Below are 23,586 nucleotides of genomic sequence, written 5' to 3' on the forward strand. Positions count from 1 at the left end.
TTAGCCTTCGTTATTGATTTCATGTACTTGGCGAGTGCATCTGCCAGAATTATTCTACGCTGTAGATACATTAAAGAAGTCTCCACTGTCGAGGAGTTGGAACACATTCCGAACACTGCAGATAAAGAACATCCGTAAACATCCACAAAACAAAAGTCACAGTCAGGAAATTGAACCCCGCTGGCAAAGACAAGGCGACAACATGAATGCCAACTGCGCCAACGCCGCGTAGCATGCCCACGTGATCGCTAACACTCTTTTCAATTTCTGCGATAATCTGAAAGCCTAATTAAATTCCTCTAAAGTGGCTTTCAGTGACACCTCTGCAGTTAACAGTCATGTCGCTTACTTCATAGCTTTCAAACTTCACACCACCGTAACTGTCGTGTAAATGGCAGCCGAGTTAAGTAAGGCATTAGGTTGTCTCTATAAACTAAGTCGAGTAGTACCACAGTGGCTTAGAACCTCACTATATTATACGCTTTTCTACTCCAGATTGTCGTATTGTTCTCTAATCTTGGAGAACAACCACGCAGGGCAATTTTCACAAGCTGATTACTCTACAGAAGCGAGTCTTGAGCACATTTGAAAACTACTATGGGCGTCCACAATATTGACTGACAGATCCATTATTCAGAAAGTGTTCACTGATAACGGCTAACCAATTATACTGTTATAGGCTCTTACAACATCTACAGAATCAGAAAATTTACAGCGCAGCAAACTCCGCTGCTGTGTATTGCTTCCGCACATATAGCAGAAAAATTCCTATAATCAAGACCAACTACGGTAGTCAACGCGTACAGTTCTAAATACCGTTCTACTAAATCGTACTGAACAGCTACTTAATTTCAGCAAGCTAATTCCCAAAAAGTTCCTTAAATGTGTTAAATCGTAAGAAAACAATGAGTTCATTTTATTTATCTTCTTGTCCTCTTGTAGCTTTTATGACCTTTAAGTGTTGCTTGTTTTATCACTTTTGTCCCCTAAGAAGAGAAGCTATTGTTCGAAATTGTAGTTTTATATGTTCTGGATGCCTGTCTGCTGAGTTACATACGGAGCAGAGGCCTTTGTCAGGCTGCTTGCCTTTTGTCTTTGCTTCGGTTTCTATAAAGCAGAATGAAACAAATAAACTGATAAGAAATGAAAATAAAAGTCTATTTATGAGATCCTTGGCCCGTCCTCCCCATTCTAAATGAAATCCACTCCTCACTGAACCTCGAAAACACTCAGGTATAGCCATTGTTATATGTTTCTTGCGCTCAGTTTATCTCTTTTGAAAAACAAAGTAACTTAAAAAAATCTCTGCCAATCGCAATCTTTTAAAACACTCCTCAAGTGTCTTCCTCTTTCGTCATCATATGTTTGGGCATGTGCAATACTTCAATTTATTAACAAGCAAAAACATTATTGCAAACTACTATCACATTTGTCTTAAACATTTTCCCCAAAGCTGCGGCAACCAGAGGTTACCAGTCTTAGCATGAAAAGACAAATGAATAAGACAAATGACGAAACACATACGATGTGTACAGAGCGCATCTTATTGCGCAAGAACGTACGTTTCAAACTATGCACCAACTTGCCCAAACGATGTTACTCTTAACAGCACGCGCACAAATTAGATGCCGCCGTAAACCCACAGATGAATCAGCGTCACGCTGCACCTTCTCGGGCATGCTCTCTCTGCAAGCCGCTTCAATCCTTGGGCACATTTCTGAGGAAGCCATTTAAATTAACGAAGGCTGCCACAATGGAGGTCTACCGGGCGCGCTGTGGGGTAGTACGCCATGGCCTACTCTGTTTACTCAACGGTCCTTGTCCTGAAGTCCTCAAGAGTGTCCACTTGAAGCGGCTTTTTCGATGTAAATACCTGACACAGTTCTTCGTTATCATCACAAAAGATAATTTCTATGCAGTGACTGTCTCTGATTGACGTGGTGACTTAGTGACTTCTGAAGAACATGCGAAAGTGAATCGTATCGGCAGCACCACGTGTACAAGGCATTATAGATTTCAAATTCTTTGGTCCTATAATGGGCGGCAATTTCCATTCCGTTCACTCTTACTTCTTCTTTGGCGCCATGCATGAGGAAACTCACTTATTCATACTTTAAGTGGACATATTTATTTTTTTCCTACTGCTAGGTTCAAGGCTGCAAAGCAACTGGGCTTTTTCTTTTTCAGAAATTATTTTTGCAAAACGACCGCGAGAACTTCCTGTAAATGCATTCCAGGCAGGTGCTAAGCTTTCGTGCTTGTATTAACGCGTTCGTGCAAGGACATCTGGCGAGAAGACACCCGTTTTGCCGTCGCAGTATATGCACCGCACCCTTGCCATAACAACCGATTTGGACAGAAGCGCTTATCGCTCTCTAGCTCGTGATGCTAAATCTCCCGCATACTAAATCTCTGATATCGTAAGTACGTCCACGCACGTAAGGATGACAAGATTCTTGGTGTTGATGAGCGTATGGATGGTTTCGCACCAACATTCCTCAGATGTTTCATAGAAGGCGAACAAAATTGACATGAAGGTATTCCTTTTTGTTCTTTTTCAAAGCCGAATACGTGAAAAACTTGGATAACAGATGAGATGCGACTAAATTAGATGCAATGCGAAAATATTCTCAATTGCTGTGCTAGGCGCCCTCCTATAATCGACCGGTGTGTTCAAATAGCATGGCTGAACAGACGTGTGGCACCCTTGTCACATACAAGAGGTGACAGTAATAAATTTAGAAGAAAGGTGCAGTGACGTGATGTATCCCAGAAAGGAAGACGCGGGCGCCCAAAAAAGATGACGACGATAAGGATGACGTGTAATAACGACGTGTCAAGAGGCACGAACATGGCAGAAGAAGATGATGACGTCAGAAGTATAAAAGCGCGTGACATGACGTGGAAGACGGGGGACAGAAGAGCTGAGTGGCTGGGAGGGAGCTTCGCCAGCCGTCGCTCCGGGTTTGCCGTCCGTTCTGCCCTACGTTATTGCACCGTAGGCCCCCACCTGTGTCTGCGCTTGTTCTCTGGAACAGCGCCCTCTGCAACCTCCTGCAACGCACAGGAGTTCCTCGGACGCCAACGCCACGGCCACCGCTGACGCTACCTCCAGCGTGGACGCCAATGCCAACTCCGACGCTGACTCACCTCGACTCAACAGCTTTGAACGCCGTGCGCAAAAGACTCTCAACGCCCTTCTTAGTGTTTGTTGTTTGGTTGGAGATAGATATAAGCATTGTTTACCTGTATGTGTTCCTAATATTGTGAGCTGTGCTTAGTATTAAAGCGTTAAAGTTTGCTTGAGTTTTCATCACAGGTTTTGAACGGTAGTGTTTGTTGTTGTCGAGTGTGTATTAGTAGTAGTATTCGACCTTTTTTCAGCCATAAATTGTAGGTCGAGCATGTCGACCGCCTGCGCGCCCAGACATCGCTGTCCTCGTTCCCCTGTTCCCCTTCAGCGCCAAGCAGTCGAGCAAAGTGATGATGGATAGAGAGAGGGGGGGGGGGTAAAGGAAACCGACTGCTGAGCAGCCGGGCAGTAGAAGAGGCAATGGGCCAGGCCTGCATAGATAGCGGGGCAACTGGGACAGGAAGGGTCCGAACGATAGCAATAGAGAGAGGCGGGAGGGGGTGATGACTGCATTCATTTGGATGTGCCGAAGAAGGCGAAACTCCGGCAAAGTGAGTGGCAGATGAGGAGGAGGGAAAAAGCGTTTGTGGCGGCGAAGTTCGAGATTGACCTCCTTTATGGTGCGGCGCAAGGTGTGTCATCCACCTTTCTCATAGGGCTTTGGGCAGTGGGTCAACGGCACCCAGTAAAGAGTGTCGCGGGTGAGCTGATGGGCCAGCTCATTGCCTTCTATCCCTGATTTCCCGGGAACCCAGCTCATGAAAACGATAGAAGGCTGTAGTGCGGAGACCACTCATCCAACCTCCGCTGCAGTGTAAGGGGCAGGATGCGGTTTTGTATGTGACGGATAGCGGCATAAGAGTCAAAATAGACTGTACTTTGGGAGAGAGTTAAGGAAGAAAAACGACTGGAGGGCATGCGTAATGGCGAGGACCTCGATGCACAATCCGTCTGGAGGGCGCAGGTACAGCATGGGTTTCAGGTGCAGGGAGGTGGAGATGGTATAGGTCGTAGCCACAGAAACCTCGAAGAGCCACGAAAGAGGCATACTTGGAGGCCACACCCATGGTATCAAATAGGGGATGGTGGGAATAGGCAGGGGTGGGAATAGAAAAGGTAGAGTTGGAGATGGGAATGGGAGAGATGCCAGCCTGGGGCTAATAACCACTGACCCTGACGGGTAAGGGAAAGCCAGAAAAGCTGAGAGTTATAATGATGAATGAGAAGAGAACTAAGAGGACGGAAGGTGCCTGTGGCAAAGCGCTTAGTGGTAGGTGTAGTGATAGGGACGTTGAGAGCTGCCCTGTAGAGGCCGACAAGGGCAGTCTAAAGAATGTTAAGTTGGGTCTGAGTGAAAGAAACATAGGGTACAAAGTACAAGACCTCGTTGAGGGTGAGCGCGTGGGCAACGCGGCGCGCATGGGCCTCGTGCAGACCCGAGCGCTGAACGACCACGCGCCGCAGGAGGTGAGTTACAGAGTGGAAGTTCGTGACAGCGTGGTGGAGGGCTTACACGTTCTTGATCACATGCAAAGGTAAGCCAAGAACCTTGCACTGGGTGACGACAGGAATGGGGCAGCCAGAAAGCTGGATAGAGACGAAATAGTTGTGCGAGCGCTGGTATGAATAGTGGTTGAGAAGGAGAAGCTCAGATTTCTCCAGAGCAGGAGAGACCGACGGTGGTGAGAAAGGAGTCGATTAGATCTAGGCCACGTTGCAAGGTGCCCTGTACGCGACCGGGAGAGCGAGACGAACACCTGAGAGTGATGTCGTCGGCGGGAAAGATATGCAGGTCGGGAATTTCGACTAGCTGGGAGCCGAGAGGGACCATAGGGGGATTGAAAAGGGTAGCAGATGGAACAGCACCTTGAGGAGTGCCACGGGTGAGCTGGTGGGGATCGCAAAGATAGGCGTCTACTCGAAAGCGAGCCACTGGGTTAGAGAGGAATGGGCAGATATAAGATTACATGCGGGAGCCACATAGTATGAAGGCGAGTTGAGGAAGGGTGTAGTCATGGCACACACTATCGAAAGCCTTGCGTACATCGACGGTCACAAATGCGTGAATTTGTGTGGCGGTAGGTCAGAGAAAGGTGTACTGGAGAATAAGCACATGTCCTCTGCATAGACGCGGCATCGGAAGCCGGTAAGAGAATAGAGGAAGAACTACCTCGCCTCTGGAAAATTAGAGGCGAGTCTGGTCCATTCCCTGAATGTTTTTAGCAGCGCCCGATGTTAGGGAGATTGGGCAGAGGTTAGAGAGGGAGGGAGGTTTGGCCGGCTTTGGAATCGTATTTATTTAAAGCGGACAAGTGGGCTAGTTCGTGATCTTTAGATTCAATGCACATGGTAACTAGCGCAAAAGACTAAAAAAAACGAATAAAACCAGTTGATGTCTAGCGTTCGTGGTGTCCGTATTTCTTCTGTCCTTGTCTTTAGCGCAAGTTACCATGTGCATTATGGAATGGTAGAAATGAGGGAGGAGGTACAGGAGCTCGGCAGGCTGCAGCTGTCCCAGGCTTCAAGGAGGAATTCTTTGGCGCGGTCAGGAAGGTTACGAAGCGAGATGTATGTAATAGCGACCTCACCGGTAGCCGAACGGTTAGCATTGGCAGCCAGAGCCGCTGCGAACTCCCGGAGAGTGAACAGGTGGTCCAGATCGGGGTTATGTCCTCCCGAGTAGGCCCGATAGAAAGTTGCAAGTAGAGGCGGGAGACACAAAGAGGCGAGCATATCAAAAACATCGGAAAGAGTCCCTTGAGTGAGAGCTTTAGCTAGAGTGGGAGCAAGGGCAGGCTTAGTGCCAAGGAGGGATTTAAGGAGAAACAATGTGGATCGTGAATGCAATGCTGATCCATGACCACAATAAAGTGCACTCTAACGAGAGTTCTCAAGGGAGGCGCAGTGGGGACGATCTCGGCCCGCAGAGCAGTGATCCGGAAGGAAAGTTGGGTATTTTAGGATTGGAGCGGAAAGAGCGTTGAAGACTTTTACGGCAACGCCATAAACGGAGAAAGTCAGGGTCAGGGTTTGAGATCGGGTGACGAGAGAGAACACGGCGGCTAATGGCCGTGAGCGCTGCGGAGATGCGCGACGTCTAGTCGTCGTAAGATTGAAAGGAGTCCAAAGTGAGATTAGTAAGGCGTGCCACACAGTGTGAGTGACCGGATGACATGGGGGGATGTGGGAAAGACAGGTGCTAATATGAATGGAAAAGTGATCATTGAGAAGAGTTTCGGCTGTGACCTGCCAGTGAAAGGAAAGTGAGCCCCGGGAGAAGGCAAGGTAAGTTGTCATTGGGCGTTGCGAGAAAGTGCCCACTGGCGCAGGGGAGCCAGGGGTAATAAGAAGGGTGAGGTGGTGCTCGTCGGCCAGACAGTGGAGGAGGTGGCCGGGTTTGAGGGCTTGGGGGTAGCCCCAGAGTATGCGAGGGGCATTAAAGTTACCAAGAAGGAGGAGTTGGGAGGTAGAAGAAAGTGACAGAATTTGCCCAGGGCGGAAAATAAAGAGGATGTTAAAGCGGGTTGTAGAATGACAAAAGGACGAATGAGATGCGGGAAGAAGGGTGTTATTAGAGCACACCAACTAAACGTTTGAAGGTGGAGGGAATGTCAAGTGGCTCCACGAGCACGTCGCTGAGTATTTATGGACGCAAGTGGCGTTGCCGTAGGTGCATAGTTGGCTCGGTAACCTGGGACAGTGCGGGCCGTCCAAGTCTCCTGGAGAAGGAGGAAATTAGGCAGGGTGGTGTGGGTGAGTAGAAACTAGTGGATGGGGGTTTTGTTAAGGCAAAGATTTCGGCAATTCCACTGCACAATCTAGGGGTCCTTGCCAAATGTCATTATGATAGTGTAGAGACAGGGGCTTCGCAGGGAAGCAGGGAAGGCGTTTTTTCTTTTTGGCCCGAGGGAGTGACACATGCAGGGAGCGGAGCATAGAAGTGAAGGGTTCTAATTGCTTGGATTGTGGTTGGAGGGTGGTAAGAATCTGGAGAACCGAAGTCTCTAGCTGAACCAAGCGGTGTGGTGTGCGGTGGTGGTGGTTTCGAAAAGGTCCGCCATTGGGGTGACCTGGGAGGTGGAGGAGGGTGTCGTGAACGTGCCAAGCTCCCTATTCACCTTGGTAAGCCGGGAGCTAAGAGAGGCGGTGGTTGTCTGAAGGATTTGAGTCAAGGCTTGAGTCTGCTTTTGTAGATCGTGAGAGATGCGCTGTTGTACTCGCTGTTGTCATTACAGCATTGAGAGCCGGAGATCCAAGGAGCGGCTCTCGACAGTGAGAGACGGAGAGGGTGTTTTAGTGGGAGAAAGAGACGCTGGCACAAAGGCGGCGTAGGAGCCCGGCGGTGACGGAGTCGGAGGAGAGGGAGGTTCACGACTAGAGGAGGAGGAGGGGGTGAGCTGCGTGGCCCGGTGCAAAGCTGTGCGAAGTAGGTGGGCAGCTTTGGTACACTCGCGTTGTTTAGCGAGGAAGAAGAGGCAAGTGGGGTCGAGGGAGGGGTGCGTGTCTACCTGGCAATGAACGCACCAGGTTTGGGCACATGCGTGAGTTGTAGGGCACGCGGGTAGAGGAGCAGGACAGCGGCGGCACTTGGACGGAATACTGTGCTGGGGCCATTGGCGAGCCGATTCCCCAGAGCGAGAAAACGGGGGAATGTGGGAGGCTTGGGTTTATGGTGGCTTCATCGGAAGGCAATGCGTTCAAAGTATACAAAATGCGGGATGAGGGTGACAGCGAAAGTTATTAGTGCCGACTGAGTGGCGCTAATAATGCGAGCAGCAAGAATATCTATTGAGAAAGATTCAATTTCATGCATGAGGTCAGCAAGGGTGAAGTCGCCCCCAACGTTATGAATGTCGCCGAGGCTTGAGATGGGAGGGTGGGGGGAATATGTTTTGGTGCGCATGGGCTTACCATGAAGCTGAAGATGCGTGAGAGAAAGTAGGAGGTGGGCGGTGCGAGGAGAATGAGATTTTAAAAATAAAAGGCTTTACGCTGGTTTGGCCTGAAGGGTGATCTCTGCACTGGTCTTGGAGGAGAGATGTGCGGCGGAGATTATGGTGGCGAGCAAGTCGTAGCAATGCAGCTTTTGAGTAAGGGTGCCAGGGGTAAGTTGGATGCCAAAAGTGATGAGCTCGACAGGAGTCGGGCGTCGGAGACAGGCTTGCGGCTGGTACCGATGGTGCTCCAGCCTATTTATGGGGTTACAGTGACGTGGTCGTTTACCGGAGGCGGCGTGAGATATTCATGTCGCCAAAAGCTATCAACCTGAGACGCAGCGGGCAAAGAAGTGAGCAAAGAGCAAGATAGCTCAGAAGACTGGGACAATCCTCGTCGGCAATTGAATTTGTACTGGCGGCTACGGGCGAAATCCTAGATCCGGTAGGAGCGGCAGCATCAAAGGCACGAGCTGCGTTCCAAGTGCCGAGCTGCAGGTTTTGGCGTCAACGGGAAACGTGGATGGAGTAGGCACGGGGGCACCTGCAGCGACGACAAACACAGCCGGCTGCGACGCGTCTATGTCCCCAACGCTCTTCGCGTGCCTTCCAGCGTGGAGTTTAGTAGCAGTGGACGCTGCCGTGGCGACGAACGCAGCCGGCTGCACCGCGGCTGTCGACCGGTGGTGGTGGTGGTGGTGGTGAAAACAATTTATTCGGCTATATTTAAATAACAGACAGGTGCTCGGGTAGAGGCCCCTAGTGGGTCTCACCCCCTTAAATAATAGGCGGAGTCCCTCATTCCGGGATTCCGTTGGTCCTGAGCGCTCCGCATGTAGTCGAACCAGGGCTTGTTGGGCCGATAGTTCCTGGCAGCCGACCAGAGACGCATCCGAGTCCTCGCGGGTAGAGGAAGGGGTAATGGGGAAGGGGTGGAGAAGGACTTTGCCCACGCGCCCAAACCATGTCAAAGATGTGGGCCACCTGCCCACAGCGGCCGTAAAAAGAAGAGTCAAAGTGCTTGAGTGCCGACGGACACAGCAGTGTGTTTGTAACGAACCGGAGTAGAGTTCGCTCGCCGACTTCACCCAGACACTTCATAGGAACCGGGTATCGCCGGTGTTCGGAAGGACAGGGCTACGTAATACATTTAAAAGCAGAAGGCTGTCATCTGGGTATAGGTCTTCTCAGAAAACGCCTGGTGCCCGTTAAATGAGTGCGCGTGCTGACCAATGGGCGCTTCGTTACCTGGCATGCCTTGGTGGCCGGGAATCCATATAATTTTTCGATGAGTTGGATCACAGTCTAGAGTACTGTGGCGAAACGTTTGGTGAGCAAGTGGAGTAATCCAACCGAACACAAGTTACGAAAGGTTCCGTCAACGTCCTTGAGGATGAATTTAGAGTCGGGTTTAGCGGCTGCGAGGGCGATGGCCACCCCCTTCGCATGCGTTGAGCTGAGCGCTCTGAACGAGAGGCCGTCCGCGTGTTTTCCCTCGTACATGCCTGCAGCCATGGACGATTCCCCCTGGAGTGGTAGGGGGCTGCAATGTCGAAGCAGGAGACGTGTTTCTTTGAGCCATAATGGCGGTGCAGGGCATCCGCCCTCACCCGGCGCCGCCCATTATAGTGCTCCTTGTTCATCAACGTTGAAATTCGGGCTTGTTGGTTCATACTTCGGAGCAATAGCGCAATCACGACAACGGTTCTTGGTCCCATGTCCTGTTTCCACTATTGCTCCGAAATCCTTGTTCATCTTAGTCGGAAGGGGCCGAACATAGAGAGCGCGTCTTCACAGTTCGGAAAATCGAACCCTTTCCATCGTATGGTGGTCACGTTTGATATGTAACCGACCTAAGAGGCCGGACACGGTCTAGGCGAGATGCGTGTATTGATTAACGAAGTGCGCCTCGCGAAGTTCCCGATAGGTTCACCACCCTAAACGCGAGGAGTCGCGCGTTCGAAGTGGGGCTCGGGAGGTCGAGGGCTCTCTTGAAAATTTTGCGGAGTACAGCCTCCAAGCAATCCTCGTCATGTTTCCGTAAGCGGAGGTAAGGTGTCGAGTACAGCACTCGACTAATTACGAAGGCATGGACGAGCCCGACCGCATCCTTACTTTGCAACCCTACTCGTTTGTTGGAAACGCGCCGAACCATTCGGCCCACATGGTCACCGAATTTGCCGAGAATGGCAAGGGTTGTGTCTGCCTTGCGATGCTGATTAATAAAGAGACCAAGTATTCGAAGCTCCTGCGCTTCACGGATGGGGCCGCTGGCGACATAACGCTGAATGGAGATTTTGCATTCTGGAAAATATCGAATATGCACAAATTAAGACTTGGACGGAGAGTACTGGAGGCAGCAGTATGTAGTATAGTGGTGTTCTACGCTCGCCGCAGCTTCCTAAATCTCTACTATATTTCCATTAGTGGTTCAGATGGTGATGTGCCGGGAGGTGCATCAGCTGTGCCAGCTGTGCCGGAAGGTGCATCATGGCAATGCTAACGAGAAGCGGGGACAACACAGTGCTTTGTTTCATCACACAGCGTTCCATCACAAATGAGCCGTATTTCGTCTCTTGTATGCGTTTATAGGCCGAGCGGTCTGTTAAGAAATGTTTGATGTAGTTGAATGCACGAGGGCCACTGCTGGTCTCGCTAAGATTTTTAAGTATGACGCCGTGTTTAACACTGTCAAACGCACCATTGAGGTCGACAGCTAAGACTATCTTGTCATTGTTTCGGTGTTCTATGGGTTCGAGAACCTCGTGATGGAGCTGGAAAAGGATGTCTTGTTCGGACTTATGAGGTCGGAAACACAACATTGTGCCAGCGAAGGTGTTCTTGCTCTCGAGGTATTCCGAGAGACAGTCACGGATCATCTTTTCCATCAGTTTTCCTACGCATGAGGTGAGGGAGATGGGCCGCAAGTTGTCTGTTTTTACCGGTTTTTCCGTCTTCGGGATACGACTGACGGCCGTTACACCATCGGGTTACCTTGATACCCCAGCTGCTCTCACACAGCATGAACAGATCTTCATTAATAAGATCATCGCCGATGCTGCCTACACGCCAAACATCATCCGTAAATTGCTTACCGGCCCAAGGGGGAATATTGACGTTATGGAGTACCCGTGCCGTGGCTGTATGTGTCGGGCTGACCTCTGCCACCTAGTTGGCATTGTTCGTAGTTCCGCAAGGGACGCGATTATCTCTTCGCCAGGCATGATTTTCCCACCGGTGGCGAGGAATCGTGCATTGACCAGAGGCGAAACGAACGGCATCTGGGAAGATATTGGCAAATATGCTACAATAAATGGCCTCTACAAAGCGGTGTAAAGCGTGGGCGGACCAGCCATGCCGTTTATTCATGTATCAACAGACCCCTACTTTTCCCTTCATTAACAGCCCAATCCCCAACAAACGGCCTTGAGCCTCCTTTTCTAAATAAACAGCTCATTCTTCGGGATAAATGTTACCAATGATGTCTTCCAATCGGGTGGCAACGAAGTCTCCCCGGTCCAAATGGCGTTGATATATTGAAGTAGGGTTTTGTATGCCCGATCAGGAAGGTTTGCTAACAGCTTGACTGTGACCTTATCTCTCCCCGGCGCCGTCCTCCTGCTCATTTTCCAAGAGCCGCGCGAAGGTCGTGAAGTTCCAGATTATCGCTGCCTGTATACAATGAATCCTGCCCGCGCGTGTCTTGACTCTTATTGCGGTATTGTGAGCGGAAGACTGACTATAGCTGCTGTGTGTTTCCTTAAAAGTTGTGTATTGCGCGAGTCAGGCGTTTCTGGGATTCCGAGCGTGTTTGTGTAGGGTCTATGAGACTTCTAAAGGGCCGCCAAATGTTGCGGCTCGACATCTGTCTTGCTGCGCTGTTTTATCTATCTACCCAGCTATTGTCAGCGAGCTGGGCAGCATACTCGGCAGCTTGCTGGGTGAGGTCACATGCGAGCACGGAGTTTACAATTGTGCTTATTCAACGCCATCGTTTAGTGAGGTTGCGGCGAGCTTTCCAGAGGTGCATCAGGTGGTTATCTACGTCTGATGCACGTTCCTTAAGCAGGATCTGCTTTTCGTGTCAACGGAGTGTTTGCATGAGTCCGAGTGCCCAAGTGGAGTGGTCTTGCTTCAAGACAGAAGTTACTGGGAGGGTTTGGCGGAAAGCATTCCAGTCGGGGATGTTTGGCTCGTGCAAGGGGACGATGTAAAGGTCGAGCGTAAATGACAGTGTTCAGTATGCAGTGGTCGCTACCCAGGGTGTCTTCGGTGTTGATCCACTCCGCGTGCAGGATGTGTTTTGTGAGGGTAAGGTCGGGGCAGGTGTCCAAATCCCGAGTGACAGTTCTCTACACGCGTTAGGTGGACCGGGTCGGTTAAAGCAGCGATGCCTGCAGCGTAGATATAGGTTCCGCCAACTTACGACCACGCGGCTCTTTCTTGCGATAATCCCACATGGTAAACGGGACGTTACAATCGGCCACTATCACGAGCGGGTCGCGACCCGCAATCCTTAGCGCTGCGCTAAAGATCTTAAAAAAGTGAAAAATTGGTTGTTGGGGAACGGAAATGGCGCAGTATCTGCATCACACCTTGGAAGACGCCTGAACCGCGCTGTAAGGGAAGAGATAAAGGGGAGAATAAGAGAAAGGAAGAAAGAGGTGCCGTAGAGGAGCGCTACAGAATAATTTCGACCACGTGCGGATCTTTAACGTGCACTGAGATCGCACAGCACACGGGCGCCTTAGCGTTTTACCTCCATCGAAACGCGGCCGCCGCGGTTGGCTTCGAACCCGGAAACCTCGGATCGGTAGACACCTCAACGGGGGCAGTACCGCAAGAAAGGGATAAACGTGGTTGGGCTGAAGGTCGGCTGAAGGTCAAACGCCGGCGTACGCAACGCGCCACAGCTAGCACAGAGAAGCTTTCGCAACCCGCGATACTTAGCGCTTCGCTAAAGATGTTAAAAAAAGTGATGTTCTTGAGTTTCTGGGGCAGTATTTATTAATTATGGGTGCGGGGCTATCTGTTGGCCGTAGGAGGAGGACAGAGAGCATCACGTACGAATATTCCAGATTTAGGTCGAGATTAGCCTCCTGCGCTGTGTTGGCCTTATGGAATAGGAGACAAGTGAACGGGTCCCTTTGAAAAGTACTATAGCCCGAGCTTGACCGCATCCCTGGTTTCTTGCAAGGCAAGAACTGCGGCGGGGTGCTCGAGGTTGTCGATGTACGCCTTAGGTTGGCGCGTTTGGTCCTGTCTTTGATGACAATGATTCAACATTTATTACGTCCGAAATAAATCGGTGGAGCATGCAGGCACCAGACGGGGTGGTTCCCTATTTACGGGTTCCATATGTTTCCAGCAGCTCCTGGCCCCTGTTAGTCAGTGCGAGCTGAATCGGTAGGGCGGGGCTGGATAACAAGGTCTCCCATCGCTCAAGGGGTTGGGGATTGGGGGTGTTGGCGGCAAGGGGAGGAGGGGGGTCGAGTTTTATGCTGTCTGCCAAGACGTGCGGCAGGGTGCCCTTTTCTCGTTTGCGAAAAGGACAAAGGATATCGTGTTCCGCAGGGTACATGCGGTTCATCAGTACGGGATGTGCAAGCGATCCCGCCTGCGCTCGACGCATGATCGTCTGTTGTTGCCTTGTGAGTTTGGGGTGCGGTTCTGGCAGTCTGCACCTTTCCTCGCGGTACGTCCGGGTAAGGTCCCGAAATCTGGTGACCGGGTGCGGCAGCTCTTCCTGCTCGTGCTCGACCCGGATTGGCATTTCTCGGGCATGGTAGTCGGCGAGGATGTTGCCTGCTAGCTGCGAGTGAGCCAAGACCCGCACGAGCTCTATGGCTCTTCCCGTAGGCTTGCACTTGGATAGAATGGCTCGGGCCGCGGAGATTACACCCCTGCGGAAGCTTCCGTGGGCTGTCTTTGAGTCGGTGATCATGGTGTACACGCCCGGCTGTGCGAGTGCGAGGGCCACTGCCGCTTCTTCGGCAACTGCGGAGTCTGTAGTCTTAAGGGACGCGCTAATGATCAGCGTGTCCTTTGACACAACTACCACCGCTGCATGGTCATTGTGTTTTCAGAGCGAGGCGTCCGCATAGAGGACCCTGGGGTTCTCTTCCAGCTTCCGGGCTATGGCTTTGGCCCGCGCGGTGCGCCTCTCGTCGTCCTTGCCCGGCGCCATTTTCCGGGGAAGCGTTTTGGTCTGAATTGTCGTCTGCAGTCCTCCGGAAGGGCCACCTTGACGAGTACTGGCTCGATCTGCTATCCCATATTGCGTAGGACAGCTCGTCTGTGTTCCGTGTGAGTGCGCCGGATTCTGTGATTAGACAGGTGGGCTTCGATGAGCTCCTCCACCGTGTTGCGGGCGCCCATGTCTTGCAGTCATTGCGTGGACGAGTATATGGGCATGCCCAGTGCTTGCTTCGTTGCCTTACGAATCATCGTGTTTAGGGTGTCGTCGGCGTAGAACGCGTGGTCCACGCCTTCGATTTGCTTGAGTAGATCGGGCAGGGGCAAGAGGGCGAGATTGAAGAGCAGGGGCCACAAGACCGATGCCTGAGTGCACATATAGAGGAGCTCCACAGGGTCCGACTTCTCCTCCCCTATCCTGATGGTCGCCCTTCGATTTGAGAGAAAATCTTTTATGTCGCCAAATGTCTTTCGGCCACACCTGGTCTGGTTTAGAGTCTGCAAAATGCTCGCGTGGGACACGTTGTCAAACGCTCGTTTAAGGTCCAGGGCGAGTATCCCGCGTGTCGCGTGCCTCGTTGCGGGCTTGACGACCAGTTTTTGAAGTTGGATCAATACGTCTTGGGTGCTAAGATGTTGCCTAAAGCCGTACATCATGTTCGGCATCTGATCCGTTTCTTCGAGGTGCTTCCGCAGCCGGCGAAAGACCATGCGCTCCATCACTTTCCCCACCCAGGACGTGAGGGAGATGGGCCGTATGTTGTCTATCGTGAGGGCCTTGTTGGGCTTTGGAATGAAGCGGACCTCGTCGTCCTTCGAATCTTTCGGCAACCGTGAGCTCTCCCAGGCTTCGTTGATCTGCCCTAGGAGGCTGCGGGCGCTGTACCGCTCATCTTACCGAGAAGTTTGTAAGTTATGACGTCTCTGCCGGGTGCACTTCTCTTGCTACTGTCATCTATCGCTATCCACAGTTCTGCCATGGTAAACGGCCGGTCCAGCTCTTCATTGTCGGGTCCTTCGTACCTCTCGGGCACCGGGTACTGGCCTTTCTCTGTCTTTAGGCACCTCGCCTTCAGGTCTTCCAGGAGTCTGCGGCCGTCTCCCTTGTACGTGTTCAATACTTTGGGGAGGTTGCGATTGGTCGCAGTTTTGCTACTCAGCGGGTCGATCAGATTCCTCAAGAGACACCACGTCTTCCCCATCGAGAGCTTGCCCTGCAGACCGTCGCAGGTCTTCAGCCAATTTTCCCTACGTAGTTTCGCCGCATACTCGGCGATCTGTTTGTTCAAGACTACTATATGCTTGGCCAGCTTTCTGTTGTGTCTCTGACGTTTCCACCGTCGCGTTAACGAGTGCCGGGCCGCCCACATGTGGGTCAGTCTGGCGTCCATGTACGAGTGTCTGCGACGTTTTCGCGATTTGTTGGGTAAATCTTTCGAGTGCCTTCATCTGGTCCCTCACCCATTCAGCGTAGGTCTGTTGTGTTTCAGCTTGCCCCAATTCTTCCTCGGACACCTCATCTTGTTCTTGGGTAAACTTTCTCATCTTGTCCCAATCCGTGATCCGCGCCATCCCCAGCACAGCCCGATATCGGGAGCCTGGGATCGTGATGCCGATCACGCTGTGGTCACACCCCAGGTCCACTTCTTCGCGCCTCCAGGAGACGTCTAACGTGTCTGATAACCACGACAAGTCTGGCGAGGTGTCCCTCGCGACACTGTTGCCTCTTCTGGTGGTTATGTCCGGCTCGTTCAGGAGGGCCATCTCGTGATCCTTCATTGCTTTGGCCAGTGCTTTTCCTCTCTTGGACTGAATTGATAACCTCCCGTTGTGTGAGGGGCATTAAAGTCGCCGAGAATCAGGAACGGCCTGGTTCCCGCCAACCCTTTCGCTTGGCTCACGATGCAGTCAAATTCGTACTGCCGTTGGGACTGCCGGCAGTACGCGCTCATAACAAATAATTTGCCCTAGCTGCCAATTTCTTTCACATGAATTTCGACCAGCGTGTGCTCGCATTAACCCTGCGCAGTGACATGTTGAGTTGGCGCCACGTTGCTGCAGACGAGCACCGCCGTTCCGTGCTCCGTGGGGTTCGTGTAAGTGACGTACCCCGGGAGTCTTGATTTCCCGTTTGTGTCCTGTCTTTGAGACCCCAACCATTCTACTGTCCAAAGAAAAAGCTTGCTGTCATTGCGGGGGTGGTGCCCTATAGGGGTTGGTTGAGAGGGGACGCAGCCATGCTGATTTGAAGGAAGATTGCCTTGGAGAGCAGGCACAGGTTCCGTCAGCTTCAGAGGAGCTGTTCCGGCTCCTCCGAGAGTTCAGTTAGATCAATGGGTCGGTTGAATATCGATGAGTGGTTCGCGTTCTGACGGCACCCATTCGCCGGAGAATCCGGAGGTTTGACTCTAGCCACGACATAAAGTTGGCAGTCACGGCGGCCGTAACTGTGGCCGTGACTGCCTTGAGGAGGTTGTCTTAGATTTGGCCAAATTTGGACATCTGAGTCGTAAATTGGGCGAGGGCATTTTTGACGGCAGTAAACACACGTGAGAGCTAAGGGGTGTCGGGTCCGCCGGCACTTGCATCAGGTCCGGACCTACCTGGGCACTGGGCGGAAAGGACCGAGCCGTTTCTAGCACGTAAATTTTGGCGTGGAGTTGAGCATTCTGTGCCTGGAGTGTCTCGAGCTCGCGGTGGAAGTCGGCGGGGTCAGAGTTAAAGGGGGAGGAGGAAAGTTTGGTGGTAGAGAAAGTAGGGGAGTATGGGAAGGAAGCCCGTCTCAGCTGCCTACCTTAGGCTGTGACGTGTCCTCTGGCGCTCCAGGTGGAGGGCCCTCGAGAGCCAGAAAATCCCCGTTTTGGAATGCGGGGGCGCCTGGATCACGTGACGAGTTCTGGTTAGTTGATGGAGGAGGCTTGAGGGCATGCCCGGGAGTGAGCCCGCCGGCGGCGCTGGTCCGATTGTGCTTTGCACTATCTCGATGCTAGGCGGAGCGGTGCCAGTACCAAGGGCCACTGCACTCTCAGGTTCTTTTCTTTGACTGGTCGTTTTGCCCGGTTGTTGCAGCCGTCGGAGTTTGGCTTTGCAAGATGGCCGCCACCGCCGACAATGCTCAAATAAGTGCAATCATGGGGCGCCATGTTGCCGTCTTCGAGGTCTGTGACCGTTTGGCCGCAGTGTCCGCAGCCATTGTCTTGAAGAGTCGGGCATAAGTCCATGCGCTGACCGATGGTGCCGCATCGGAAACCCGCGGGAATATTCGCGCACCACAGTCACCTCACTGTTATAGTGCACGTTACGCGGTACTCTGTGCCCCACGAAGGTGAGCAGGGCAATCGCAGACTTCCCCAGCTTGCGGATAAAAGTTATCTCTGCTCCGCGCCACTGGACATAAGATTTCACGTTGGTACAAGTTTCCTGCTTATGGATCATAATGATCCCCCTGCAGAATTCACCGTTGTGTTTGGCGTGACGGACTATCGAGACGAAGCATTTGGAAGTATTAAGTGTAAATTCACGAGCAAGCGCGTCCGCTGCATTGACGTATTGAGTGGTGATGATGATGGTATTTTGGTCCCAGATGGTCCAGATACTAAATGTGTCCACTGAAGAGGCATTTACACATGCGGAGAGCAAAGCACTAAGCTGACCTTTCTGCAGGACCGTCTTCAAAGAGATCGTTACTCTATGCTTGATGAAGATCGTGAAGTCATCTTTTCTGGGTCGAGGCATAGCCGTGAGCAACCATTTCTTCGATCCCCCTGTTTGCGAGAGCTGAGGGTTGGAGCTTAAAGTATTCGGATGCACAGAAACAGCAGCAGTCACGGAGGGTTCGTTGACCGCCGAGGTATTCAGGCGTTGCTGGCGTGTACGAAATGCCACGAACGAGAAAAGACATTCATCCACTATCAACTGCGTTGAAATAGAAGTTTCAGGCGAAGGCAGGGCGCCTGCGACGACTTCTCTCCATGCCATCGTCTCGGGGTCCATATACGCAACGAGTGGAGGCCGCCATCGCATCCGCGGGGAACGCTGGAGACCGGCTACTTGTCTTTAGGCCTAGCCGTAGCTCCCACAGGGTGAATACATAAATGTGCCTAAAAGGCCCAAGACCTGTCCCACCTCGTCGAGAGGAGTATCTTCGGGTGCCGGGAGATGTTATCCGTTTAGTACAAGCAAAATTTCTGTGGTTGTAAAGAATTTTTCGGTAATCCGGACGAAAATTGCCGGAGCCGAAGTGAGGCGCGCCCGCTCGAGACTCGCAGCGGACGCGTTCCGGAGCTGTCAGCGTCGATCGCAGCGTTGAACGCGATAGAAATGTGCGCAGTGACATGGGCGGCGCTGAACACAGCCGATTGACACACGGCTGTCGGCCTGGGATTGTTGGCGTCACTCCTAACGTTAACTGAGCGTGATCGATGTAGCCGAGTAACGAAAGATGAAGTAAAGAAAGCCTTAGAAGCAATGAAAAGGGGAAAAGCAGCTGGGGAAGATCAGGTAACAGCAGATCTGTTGAAGGATGGAGGGGACATCGTGCTTGAAAAACTAGCCACCCTGTATACGCAATGCCTTATGACCTCGACTGTACCAGAAGCTTGGAAGAATGCAAACATTATCTTAATTCATAAGAAGGGAGACGCCAAGGACTTGAAAAATTACAGGCCGATCAGCTTACTATCCGTTGCCTACAAAGTATTTACTAAGGTAATCGCTAATAGAGTCAGGGCAACGTTAGACTTTAATCAACCAAATGATCAGGCAGGCTTTCGTAAAGGATATTCCACAATAGATCATATTAACACTATCAATCAGGTGATAGAGAAATGCGCAGAATATAACCAACCTCTATATATAGCTTTCATTGATTATGAGAAAGCATTCGACTCAGTGGAAACCTCAGCAGTCATACAGGCATTGCGTAATCAGGGGGTAGAAGAGCCTTATGTCCAAATACTGAAAGATATATATAGCAACTGCGCAGCTACTATAGTCCTCCATAAAGTCAGCAATAAAATTCCAATAAGGAAGGGCGTCAGGCAAGGAGACACGATCTCGCCAATGCTGTTCACCGCATGTTTACAGGAGGTACTTCGAGGCCTGAATTGGGAACAGTTGGGAATAAGAATAAATGGAAAATACCTAAATAATCTGCGATTTGCTGATGACATTGCCTTGCTGAGTCACTCAGGAGGTGAACTGCAAATCATGATCAATGAGTTAGACAGGCAGAGCAGATCGATGGGTCTAAAAATTAACATGCAGAAAACCAAGGTAATGTTCAACACCCTAGCAAGGGAACAACAGTTTACAATTGGCAGCGAGAGCCTAGAAATAGTGACGGAATACGTCTACTTCGGGCAGATAGTGACAGCTGATCCGGATCATGAGAGGGAGATAACTAGAAGGATAAGAATGGGGTGGAGCGCATATGGCAAATTCTCGCAGATCATGAGTGGCAGTTTACCAATTTCCCTCAAGAGGAAAGTGTACAACAGCATAATCTTACCGGTACTCACCTACGGGGCAGAAACGTGGAGGCTAACGAAAAGAGTTCAGCTTAAGTTAAGGACAACGCAGCGAGCCACGGAAAGAAAAATGATAGGTGTAACGTTAAGAGATCGGAAGCGGGCAGAGTGGGTGAGGGAACATACACGGGTTAATGACATCCTAATCGAAATCAAGAGAAAGAAATGGGCTTGGGCAGGGCATGTAATGCGAAGGCATGATAACCGCTGGTCCTTAAGGGTAACGGAGTGGATTCCAAGAGAAAGTAAGCGTAGCAGGGGGCGGCAGAAAGTTAGGTGGGCGGATGGGATTAAGAAGTTTGCAGGCAAAGGGTGGATGCAGCTGGCAAAGGGCAGGGTTTATTGGTGAGACATGGGAGAGGCCTTTGCCCTGCAGTGGGTGTAGTAAGGCTGATGATGATGATCGATGTAGGCACAGCGGCGTCGACGTCGGCAGAAGGGGATGGGGGCGAGGCAGCGGTGGCTCTCCGCTGCAGGGGTTTGGTGAGAGGCTGCATTTCAGAAGTGCAGGCGCGGCGCGTTCGGGTTAGCGAGGCGCCGGGCCGCTTCAGAGTTGGAGGCGGTTGCAGGGCCAGCTCGGTAGCGGACCGTGATGTGAATGGTGTCCATATGTCTCGGAAGTCTTTGTGGAACGACGGAGAGTAAATGAAGGGGCGGGCGACGCCCTTCACCGGACCAGGGGCAGGTGATAGAGCAGCACGATATGCAGTCAGCTAACCAGGGCCGCGCCACCTAGCGGGAAAAAATGTGTTTTTATGTGTGCTTGCGTCTTCATTGCGTCTTCCCTGTCCATTCGATTTGCCTGAGCGGTCTTCGCTGAAATCTGCAGCAAATATATGGGACAACTCTTTATAGATGGTGCACCTTCAAGCAGGTTTTGAGGTGCAAGCAGCGGTATTAAGGCGTAAGCCTTCCTTGGCTCACTAGTGGCGTGGACGGAAGCGCTGACGAGCCGCCGCGCAGGCTGATTGGTTACGGCGCTAGCCGGCTGGCCCGAAAGACGTGGCCACGGCGGTCGAATTTCGATGGAGGCGGAATTTTAGAGTACCGTGTACTGTACGCTTTAATGCATTAAAAAACCCCAGGTGGTCGAAATTTCCGGAGCCCTTCACTACATGTTAAACTCACATAAACCAAACCGAAGTTGTAGACGGAAGTTTGTGGATGGATTTTGGCCGCACATTGTGGTCTGGTAAACAAAACAAAAATGTGAAAATTGATTAATAAAGTTCTTAATCAACGGCATAAAACGTAAGAAACTGGAAAGCAAAAAATACAATAAGTAAAAATAAAAATGTAATCTAAAAACAAAAACAAACAGAAAATAAAAGAAAATGAAGCATGACGGAAGAAAGAACAGGAAAAAACTTTCCCATTTGCGCTCTTAAGGAGATGTCAGTTCTGACCTGTAATTTTTACTCGTGGTGAACAAAAAGCTGAGCTAGTTGTTTTGAATTCGCCATACCGTAAGAGTGCGAAAGACGCGTTGTTAAAATATGGTAGACTAAAATCAACTCAGCGCTATATTATCTTGCCTGTTTCATGTTTTTTTGTCTTTCGCGCTATTACAGTATGACAAGTACAATCAGCCAGTTGATAGCCAGAAGACAGCAGGCAGCACTGCTCTTGCCGCTGCCACGTTACGCACATAATATTCGCGACAGACGTGACTGCAATGCTGCACGTTGATTCTTCTTTGGTTGCCCCATTAAGCACAATAAAAATGAAAATAATTGGCATCGATCCTTGAGCTTTTGTGCTTTTCAGTTATATACTCTAACTTGGAAGCTAACTGGCGAGCTCAATGCAGAGCCACACCACCGCGGCTATCGAGAACCGTAAGGGACGCCGAAAAACCACCTCTGGCATGTTAAGCGCATCGTGGAGTAGCGCGTCGCAGGCGACTGACCATCCGTGCACATGAGCGGTTTCAGGCTGCCGGGCATTACACGCGATTATGATGCATGACACTTGAACAGCTCATCGGGAATTCTAGAATAGGAAATGCACGTTTGCGCGCTGTAAACGCAAGCATTTTGCGGGACATTATGGTTTATGTTAGATCATTAAACTTACGCACACGAGACAACTCCGGTGACAGCGGCGCGTCTGGTTTTATTGAGAGCATTTTCTACAACAAACTGGTGCTCGTTAGGCCTAGGAGCTACGGAATAGTTCAAAGAAATAAAAGCAGTTCAAATTTATCGTCCATCCAATTTGTTAAAAGCAAGATACGACGAATCAAGAGCCCCGTAACCAGTTTATAGCCAGTCATCGTGCCGAGAAATGCAGTAACACCGACGAGTTCACTTCGAAGCGAGAGTTCACTTCTTTACAGCACGCCGCCATGTTGGCTCTCCTTGAGCATCTGCTGCTAGAGGAGCGTAGGCTATGTGTTTCACGTCACCGTCCAGTTTCTACGACCATTTTCGCTGCTTCCTAACCACTCCATTCACTTCCGGCGTTTCGACCAATCATGTGTGACCGCTGCAGCAGAATATGACGCTTTTTATTATGACACAAACTCGGAATACGGACCCAGGTGTGATGGAACCGTAGCCGTCTACGAGTGCTAGTGTGAAGCAGCGTCTCTGTTTTGAGAGGCCTCCTAGAGACTCCAAGCGTTTTTTTCCAACGAGCAGGGCGTCGCGCCGAACGGGCAATCGTGTTCCGTGGACTCCTTGGCCGCGCTGCAATACGCTGTCGTGTTCTACTCGTAAACACGATGTTTAAGCATCCTCCAGTTTTTTTTTTTTTTTTTTGCTACAATGCCTGGACTCCGAATAAAATGTGGAGGTGCAGAATACAGAAGCGAACTGACCAGTCATCAATGCGAAATAATTTATAGGCTTTGTCGTTGAAAAAGTGTCCGCAAAAGGTGTCCGCTAAATGTGTCCGCAAAATCTGGAAGCAAAATGTAAATTGTAAACTGATTTTTAAGGAAAGGAAATAGCACAGTACCTGTCTTACATCTCAGCGGACACATGAACTGCGCCTTAAGAGAAGGGATAAAGGAGGGACTGAGAGAAGAAAGAAAGAGAGGGGTGCCATAGTGGAGGGCTCCGGAATAATTTCGACCACCTGGGGAACTTTAACGTGCACTGACATCGCACAGCACACGGGCCCCTTCACGTTTCGCCTCCATCGAAACAGGGCCGCTGCGGTCGGGTTCCGTCGAGATCTGCGAGCTACTGCGCCCTTTCCTTTCGTAAAAAATGTTTTTCTAATAATAAAAACGTTTTTTGGGGGGAAATGAAATGGCGCAGTATCTGTCTCATATATCGTTGGACACCTGAACCGCGCCGTTAGGGAAGGGATAATGGAGGGAGTGAAAGAAGAAAGGAAGAAGGAGGTGCCGTAGTGGAGGGCTCCGGAATAATTTCGACCACCTAGGGATCTTTAACGTGCACTGACATCGCACAGCACACGGGCGACTTGGCGTTTTTCCTCCATAAAAACGCAGCCGCCGCGTTCGGGTTCCTGCGTTTTTATGGAGGAAAAACGCTAAGTCGCCCGTGTGGTGTGCGATGTCAGTGCACGTTAAAGATCCCCAGGTGGTCGAAATGTTTTTCTCAAAACACACGCTTGTGCGGGTTTAAGGTGTCCACCGAGATGTCGAGAACTGAGAGATACTCCTTTCCTTTCGTCAAAGACGTTTCCTTTCCTCAAAACATGTGCTTTCGCGTGCCTCAACATACGCAGGCTTACTAAGTGACCTAAGAATTTTTCTCCCGTGTTTTGTTAGGTCATCTTCCAAATATGAACCACGGTAGAGCACGCTCGGGTACCCCTATAG

The 23,586-nt window shown here is 50.9% G+C and overlaps 1 protein-coding gene across 1 annotated transcript in view; it reads right to left on the reverse strand.

The window, feature by feature from the left end:
• The window catches only part of SerT (Serotonin transporter), a 429,862-nt gene that overhangs the window by 154,219 nt on the left and 252,057 nt on the right, over positions 1–23,586 (reverse strand). The gene's annotated exons all lie outside the window — the stretch shown is intronic.

Source organism: Amblyomma americanum, chromosome 2 (genome assembly GCF_052857255.1).
Source record: "Amblyomma americanum isolate KBUSLIRL-KWMA chromosome 2, ASM5285725v1, whole genome shotgun sequence".
NCBI lineage: Eukaryota > Metazoa > Arthropoda > Arachnida > Ixodida > Ixodidae > Amblyomma > Amblyomma americanum.